Source organism: Gossypium hirsutum, chromosome D03 (genome assembly GCF_007990345.1).
Source record: "Gossypium hirsutum isolate 1008001.06 chromosome D03, Gossypium_hirsutum_v2.1, whole genome shotgun sequence".
Classification (NCBI taxonomy): domain Eukaryota; kingdom Viridiplantae; phylum Streptophyta; class Magnoliopsida; order Malvales; family Malvaceae; genus Gossypium; species Gossypium hirsutum.
Window position 1 is genome coordinate 36,402,393 of NC_053439.1, and position 9,410 is coordinate 36,411,802.

General features: G+C 34.0%; 1 long non-coding RNA gene across 1 annotated transcript; it reads right to left on the reverse strand.

Moving 5' to 3' along the window:
* Positions 1–8,097: 8,097 nt before the first annotated feature.
* On the reverse strand, positions 8,098–9,202 carry LOC107950114 (uncharacterized). Its single transcript, XR_005911307.1, has 2 exons — positions 8,511–9,202; positions 8,098–8,402 (listed from the first exon to the last, which is right to left on the reverse strand). It is a non-coding gene; the product is annotated as an uncharacterized lncRNA (long non-coding RNA).
* Between the last annotated feature and the right edge of the window lie 208 nt (positions 9,203–9,410).

Genomic DNA, 9,410 nt, shown 5'->3' on the forward strand with positions numbered 1-9,410 from the left:
GTGATAAATTTGTGCGTACAGGGATAAAATGTGTAGATTTTTTTAATCGATGAACTACAAACCAGATCGCATCTTTCTGTCTAAGTAATAACGACAACCCTGACACAAAATCCATGGTGACTCATTCTCATTTCACTCTAGAATCATAACAGGTTGTAACAATTTTGACGGAGCCTGATGTTTGGCTTTCACTTGTTGGCATATCAGACATCTCCCTATGAATTCTAAAATGTCACGTTTCATACAAAGCCACCAGTATCGTTGTTTCAAGTCATTGTACATTTTGTTACTACTGGGATAAGTCGAATAAACGCTACAGAGAGCTTCTCACAAAATCTCTTATTTAACTTTAGTATTTTTTATACACATAATCTATCTCAAAAATACAAACTACCATCGTTACCAATACAAAATCTACTATCTTGAAACCTGTTCCCGTTTAGCATTCAACACAACATCATTTTTCAAATCTTCACAGATTTGTTGCAAAAACATTGATTTAGCTTTTAGTTTGGCCAAAATTGAACTGTCACTTTAAAGCATCAGACATGTATTCATGACTCTCAAAGCATATGAGGATTTTTGACTCAAGGCATCCGTAACTATATTGGCTTTCCTCGAGTGATAGTCAATGATCAAATCATAATCTTTCGACAATTTTAGTCATCTACGTTGTCTCAAATTCAGCTCTTTTTGGGACATCAAGTATTTAAAACTTTTGTGGTCAGTAAAGATATGACACTTTTCTTCGTACAAATAATGTCCTCAATTTTTTAAGGCGAAACTTGGATAGTTTTTCGAGTGCAGTTTCAACTGTCGAGAAGCCACAACTTTACCTTCCTGCATAAAAAAACAACCCAGACCATTGAGTTAAGCAATGCTATATACCACAAATTCTTTCTCAAATTTTGTTTGGGCTAGTACGGGAGCTTCTATTAACATCACCTTCAACTGCTTGAAGCTCTACTGACATATTTTGGTCCAGCCAATCCCAAGAAAATTCTTACTTCAGTGATATTTTTCAGAGGTTTCCAACTCAATATAGCGAAAATGTTGCTAGGATCAACTCATATATTGTTTTTCGATACAACATGACCTAGAAACCCTACTTTTCAAAGCTAGAATTCACATTTGTTGAATTTCGCATACAACTATTTCTCACGCAAACAACATAATGCTCAAATGCTAGGCATGCTCAGCCTCATTTCTCGAATTAGTTATTATATTATTGATAAAAATAATAAAAAATTATCTAAATACGACCGAAATATTCTATTTATCATATCCATAAATACAACTGGAGCATTTGTTAATCCAAACGACATAACTAAAAATTCATAATGTCCGTACCTAGTCTAAGAGGCAGTTTTTGGCACATCTATCTCTTTAATTCTGAGCTGATAATATCCTAAACAAAGGTCAATTTTTGAAAACACTTTCACCCCTTTCAATTGATCAAATAAATCATTAATACAAGGCAGCAGATATTTATTCTTAATTGTGACTTTATTCAATTGCCGGTAGTGAATACATAGTCTTATTGACCCATCTTTCTTCTTTACAAATAACACTAGCGAACCCCAAGGACACACACTAGGTCGAACAAAACCTCTGTCAGGCAACTCTTACAATTGTGCTTTAAGTTCTTTTAATTCAGATGGTGCCATTTTATAGGGAGCAATCAATATTGGAGAAGTTTCAGATGCCAATTCAATAGCAAATTCAACCTCCCTGATTGGTGGTAACCTTGGCAATTCTTTTGGGAAAACATCAGCAAATTCATGAACAGGAAGTTCCCGATGCCAATTCAATAGCAAATTCAACCTTCCTGATTAGTGGTAACCCTGGCAATTCTTTTGGGAAAATATCAGCAAATTCATGAACAGTCAAAGCTAGCTCATATTTCGATTCTAAAGCTCTGGTGTCAAGGATGTAAGTTAAATATGTTTCACACTCTTTTCTAACAAGTTTCTGAGCTGACAAGAAAGAAATAATGTTGGTGACACAATCAAATCTATCCGTTTCCACATTAACCAACTCCCTGTTCTCAGATTTCAATACAATCTGCTTTCTTCTACAATTAACAAAAATATCATACAAAGTCAATCAGTACATGCCGAGAAATGACATCAAAATCATTAAAGGGTAATAGCATCAAATTAGTCAGAAAGTCACAATCCCAAATTCTTAATGGTTAATTCTTACAAATCTTATAAACTAAAACACACTGACCTAGTGGATTAGTTACTTTGACCACATATTCAGTTGACTCTACTAATATTCTCTTATATGTTACTAATGCAGTGCATATATACGAATGAGTTGACCCCAGGTTAATCAAAGCATAAACAGTAGCGTCAAAGAGAGAAAATGTATCAGCGATAACACCGGGAGCTGAAGCATTCTTTCGAGTAGGAATAGCGTAAGCCTTAGTAGGAGCTTTTTCGTCAGATCGTAGTGTAGTGTCTTTCGTTCCACCTCTACTACCTCTAGTATTACCACTGTTTCTTGGTTGTCTTCCTCTTGAAGGAGAAACTATAACAACCCGCTCTTCAGTGGTGTCAGAAATAGTGGTTTTGGGGCCACAAATTCAACGAGTAAGTTCTTAAATATTATTATTAAATATTTACGAGTCAAATATGGTATTAAAATAAATTTTGAATTGACATTTTATGTTATTCGAATGAATGATTAGGTTCAAGTGGTAAGACCCTAAAGTCAAGTGGTTTTAGAAAATGAGGTATGAGACCTCGTCCTATAAATTGAGCCGTAAATATTTTTATAAATATTTATGGAGTGTTATTAAGGTTGTCTTAAATTTTCGTTAAGAAATTTTAATGTTTAGAAAGTAATTAATTGAAAGGGATTAAATTGTAAAAGATGCAAAGGTTGAATTCTATTAATTAAAGGTGTCTAATAGTTATGAAAAGGTGAACTGGTCGACTTAGTTGGTAATTATACCAATTGAATTGTTGGTGTATGGTTTAGGGTAATTAAAAGCTTGAAATTTGGTTGATTTTTAAATGGACAAACTTGTAATTTCATAATTAATTGAAATTAAAAGAAACAAAAGGCTTAAATATTATCATTTTTTTTGTTTCTTCTCTAGAAAAAAAAAGGCTTAAATATTATCATCTTTTTGGTTTCTTCTCTAACACAACTAAATATCCATGGAAAATTAAGCTAGGTTTCAGCCAAGGTGATTTCTTTATGCATGGTAAGTAATTCTTACTTATTTTTCATGGATTTGATGTTTTTTCTTATCGTATTAGCTTAATTTAGCTGACCCAGGGGGTCAATTTGTAAAGTTTTTGAATTATCATGGATGAATTTGAGATGTTTTTGAAATTTTATGATAGAATCTTAAGCTTGATTGCTAGATAAGACTATTTTGTAAAGTAATTTTTGGTAATTTTAATGTTTAAGTACTAAAATGTGAAATTAGTAAAAGTACAAGGGCTTGATGTAAAATAATAGCAAATATGGGTTGTAGTGAGGTCCCAATAAATTTGGCTAAGCTTGAAATTTTATAAAAATGGTTAATTACATGTTTTAGGCTCAGGGACTAAATTGAATAAAAATGAAAAGTTAGGGGTAATTTTGTAAAAATGTCAAAAAGAAATAAATTGCATAAAATGAATTGGTTTGATATCTAAATTAATGAATTAAATGAAATTATTAATTTAGATCCAGGACGTGTGGAAAATTGATAAGAAGAGGAAATTACCAAATAGCCCCTATACTTAGTCATTGCCGTAATTTAGCCAGGTAAGTTCGTATGTTTGAATAACTTTTTAATTTTATTTTGATATATATGTTATTGTGTTATTTATCATGTAAATAAATGATTGAAATCCAATGACGTTACGACGATTATCGAGCCCTATTTGAACCTTAAAAATATATAGGATACAAATGACATGTCATTAGGGTTACCATGTTTCGGGTGCTGGTCCTAAATGTCCTTCCGACGACTGAGGCCCGATATTTGTTACATATACTCGTTAGCTTGTGTGAGCAGCATCGTGTAGCTTACATTTCAACCGTCAGCTTGTGTGACCAGACCCATTTTATGGCTCGAGTGAGCAGCAATGTAAAGGAAAAGGAAAGGAAAGGTTATATGTTTAGCACACTTCATGTGAGCTTTCCCGCATATCCGATGTTATTCTAAATGGTTCAACGGGATTAAAAAGGAAAGGAATGGTAAGCATTCAAATGAATTATGTCATGAATCTATGAAAAGGATTAAAATAGAAATATTCAATGAAAGTATACCTATGTTTATGAAATGATGATTTCAAGTGAATTATGTTTTAATCTAGTAACATGTGTTGTTGGTGATGCTTAGGTTTGTACCAAGCTTATGGCTAGATTATATCAGACTTAATCTAAATGATATATATTGAAATGGTAAGTGTCCAAATGGAAATATGTTTATGTTCATGAAAAGGTGGTATGAATCAAAAGATATATTTTCTTATGAAATGGCTTATCATGTGGTTGATTCCAAAAGAGTTATGTATAAATGCACTAACTTGTGTATTGATGATGATGTTTAGTCTTGTGTCAATCTTGTGGTTATGGTTGATGTTTATGTTTATGTCTTGTATTATGCAAATGAAACGGGTAAGAAAAGGTAATGAAACGACAAGTTCATAATTGAAATGTAATATGACGATAAAAAGGATTGATAAGTTGAATAACATGTACTTATATGTGAGAAATTTACTTATGTTATGGATGAATTTATCTATGTCATGGATAAATGCAGTAATTCATGAATTGATAATGTTATTTAAGCTTATGCTAAGTAAATAGAATGGTAAGTAAGTAAATATAATGGTTCATAGTCTCATGAAAAGGTTAATGATTGTGTAATATGTCTTACAAAATCCTATTATGGTAGGAGAAAATATTTATATGATGTTGATGGTAATATAGTTTGATAAATCTTGTGGAATTGGTATAGGTTTATATTTACCCTATAAAGTTTCATTATTGAAATGGGATGTTATGTTTAAAGTTTATAGGAGCTTACTAAGCATTCATTGCTTACATACTTTTCTTTACTTTATGGATTATCAGAAGCTCGATCGGTTTGGAAGCTCGTCGAAGATCTATCACACTATCCAACGATTATATCAGTAGTTTTGATGTGTTGGTCAAGGTTATAATGGCATGTATAGGTGCACTTTTGTTTGAATGTTATTTAATGAATTTGGCATGTATATGTTATTTGAATTGATGTACTTTTGGTACTTTTGATGCCTTGTTGGAATGTGTTAAAATGGCTAAGTTTTCATGCATGTTTTAATGGCCAATATGCTATGTGATGGAATAGTTGCAAAATGTTCAAGATAGGCTATGTTTTGGAAAGGTATTGGATTTGATGTGGATGATGGAAATGTGGTATGTTTACATGTTTAGGTAACATATGAATGAATGCATTTGTGGTGCCTTGTATGGCATATTGGTTGTATGGATTTGGTCTTTTGAATTGGTCATTTCATGCATGTTTTGGTAAGGTTTTGAAGCTTTGAAGGAGTGCACAAAATGCTTGTAGGTACATGTTAGGGTTGGTGAGGGAAATAACTTGGTTTTGGCCAATTTTGATGTCCACACGACCTGAGACACGGGCGTGTGACTCAGCCGTGTGTGACACACGGTCATGCAACATGGTTGTGCGTCCCCTATAGGTTTTAAGGTTTACAAATCAGGAAATTACACGGCCTAGCACATGGCCTGGTACACGGGTGTGTGAGCCCATTTCGAGAGTTACACGGCCTGAAACACGGGCATGTGGCTTGGTCTTATGACCCAACTTTGGAAGTTACACGGGCTGAGACACGACAGTGTATCCCTATTTCGAGTGCTACACGGCCTGAGCTACGGGTGTGTGTCTCAGCCGTGTGAGTCACACAGCCTGGCCAGATGGCCGTGTGACCCCTGCAGTTCAAATTTTCTAACTTTTTCCTGAACTTTCCGATTGACTCCAATTTAGTATCGAATTGTTTCTAATGTTTTTTAGGGCATCGAGGGCTCAATTAAGGGATGATAAGCATGTGAATGAATGATTTGTGCTATGATTATATTAATGTTTGGAAATGTATGTTTTTATGTTATGGTTTTACAGTAATGCTCCGTAACCTTATTCCAGCGACGGATACAGGTTAGGGGTGTTACAGTAACCTCCGATCTCATATTTTAAATTCTGTCTCGATCAGATCTTCCAGGTCAATCTCTGAGGAAATGATCTAGCGAACCACATCTGAAATAAGATCCCTTTTTTAACCTGTACTCTCCAAAATGATTTCTGTTGTAATGTTACATTCAGGCTTGTTAGCATTTTGAGCACTACCGACATTGGCTACAAAAGTGGCTTGAGGTATAGAATTACTTTTCTTCACTCGATCTCTTACCGAAAGTCTAGATGGGACTGAAAAACAATTGTGAGTTTCTTTCATTTTCTTCAAGGGGGAAGAACAAGATTTACCCAAATTTCGTTTACCAGTATCTCGAATCTTTGAATCAAACTTTTTCTTTTCTTTATTGATATCCTCCATCTTCTGAGCTCTTTCAAACAACACAGTAAATCTTTCAGTTCAAGAGCCTCCACAAGCAACTGAATTTCTTCGTTCAAGCCTTCCTTAAGCCAAGTACACATGTTGGCTTCTGTTGGAACTATTGCACGAGCATATTTACTGAGTCGGACGAATTTCTTCTTACATTCAACTACTGTCCTGTGGCCTTATTTTAACTCGAGGAATTCTTTCCTTTTCTTATCTAAATATCGTTGACTGACGTATTTCTTTTGAAACTCAGTCTAGAAGAATTCCCAACTCAATCGGTCTTTCGGTACTACAGCTATCAATGTTGTTCACCACTAATCTGCTTCTTTTAGTAATGAAATGACACACCTTAAACAATATTCTAGAGAGGACATCAATTCATCTAATATCCTTAGGGTATTTCTAACCAATATTCAACCCTAGTAGGATCATTGTCTACTCTATCATGAAATTCCTCAATCCCACATTTACAAAATTTATCAATAGGAGGTCTATGAACTCGTACCTGATCCAAACCTTGGGGAATAAGGGGTATCAATTGAGGTACAAGAGGCGGTGGAGGTTTCTGAGTCATAAGATTGGCTCGCATAAAGTCTGTAAACCATTTAGTAATCATATGGAAGAAGGCTTTTTGGGCCTCACTTCCTTGCCCCTCAAAGGCGAGCACACTCTGAGCAGCCTCATGTTCCGAGGCCGGAACATTACTTTCAACTTTATCGAAAACAACTCGGTTGGTTTCAGACGACATCTTTTATCTACAAGAAAAACATAATCAACTTGAGCCAAGAGACATCACACTATCACAGGTTATAAGGTGGCATGTATTTCTAAACTCGATACATGTTATGTTCAGTCTGAGAACCGACTAAACCATAACTCTGATACCACTAAATGTAACACCCTTAACTCTACCCGATCGTCGGACCCAAGCTACAGTATGCTACAATAGAAATTAGAACATCTAATATACGTATATAAACTTAAACATACAATATTTTATATAAACACCTTATTCAAACATATTTCATAGCATTCATGTTCAATTCGGGTCTCAAACCGACTTACAAAAGCCTTTAAACCAACCCAAGTACATGTAAGGACTTAATTGTAAACTATGCAAAAAGCATAAAAATTTCAGCAAATAGGGGTCACACAACCGTGTAGCCAAGCCATGTGACAGGCTAAGGGCGTGTTGGACTAAATTGTAAAACTATGTAAACTTTCACACGGTCGTGTGGTTAGATTGTGTCACTCACTGAAGCCGTGTATCCAAAGTATCACCTATATCAAATAGACCACACGGTCGTGTATCAGGTCGTGTGTACTTACAAGAGCTTTTTCCAACATGTTACCCACCCCTAAGTTCACTTAAGTCACAAGCAAGCATTAGATCATCAATCAATCTCTTTAAAAACATCAAAATATACCAAAACACAATCTTAAATCATACATCCTAAGTGCCTAACCAAATATGCCACAATTAGTACCTCAATTTAACCATTTAGAATCACACATATATCATCATTCATACAACAATTCATATATCTACACATTCTCACATAATCACCATGAAATACCAATACAAGATTAAGCAAAGTTCACCATATGACCAAAACGTAATTTGCCAATTCATATCAAAACATAAAACACACCTAGAAACTTAATATTACATGCCATTTCAAAACACAAACTTATTTTTACACACTTGTAACCAAAATACATATTTATATGCCACTTATAACCTATTCCAAAATGTTCAAAAATCTACCAAGTCGTTGAACGGATAGTGTGAGCTCTGACTTGATTCCAACTGACTGCAAAACTTTCGATGATCTACAAGAAATCAAACGAAAAAAACGTAAGCAACACAATGCTTAGTAAGTTCTTACGAAATTTTACATAACTTACTCGAGTCTAATATAACTTAAGCATTGAACATACAATTTATACAATTAAGAAGCATTGTATTCTTTGATGGCCTATGCAAATCACAAACCAATAAGGTTAGTTTCTTCACAATATAAACATAAAACATTTGCATGCTTATGAATCATATTCAAGTGAACATACTTGGTACATATATCACCATTCACTTATAACAAATTATACTATCATTTTCGTTCCATAAGTCTTGTTTTTACCCGATGAACTATAGCAAAACAACGTTGGATAATCAGGATAGAAATGCTCACATAAGTTGTGAATATAATGCTCACACGAGTTGTGAATATGGGTTTGCTCACACAAGTTGTGGGTCAAGATGATAACATTACAAGATGTTGCTTACACGAGCTGTGAATAATCCACAACAAATGCAATACCTTAACCATCGATAAAACTTCCAAGACCAACACCTAAAACAGTAATAACCCTAATGACATGTCATTCGTATCCTAGTCGTTCACTACATTCATATGGACCTCATTTTATAACCATAACTTCACACCATTTAAACATCAACATATTAGCATGAACTCAACTATATTCATTTCCTTTTTTAGTCACCAACACCAATTATACTATTCCCTAGAATTTAATCCAACCAATATTCAAGATTATAACACAAAGAAATTCAATAACAGTCATACATAAAAATATTAAATCACAAAGGCAATATCAGCTTATACACTATACGTACTTACCTAAATTGGATCTGCAATAAACAGACACCAAGGACTATTCAGCAATTTTTCTTTTTCCACGTTTGTCTACCGGTTGATTCATTTCTTAACCTATAATATAATTTAATTCAATTATCAACTGCAATTACCTTATAATCTCAAAATATATGCACATGACCCTTAAGTAATATTTACATTATTACCTTAAACTTATATTTTT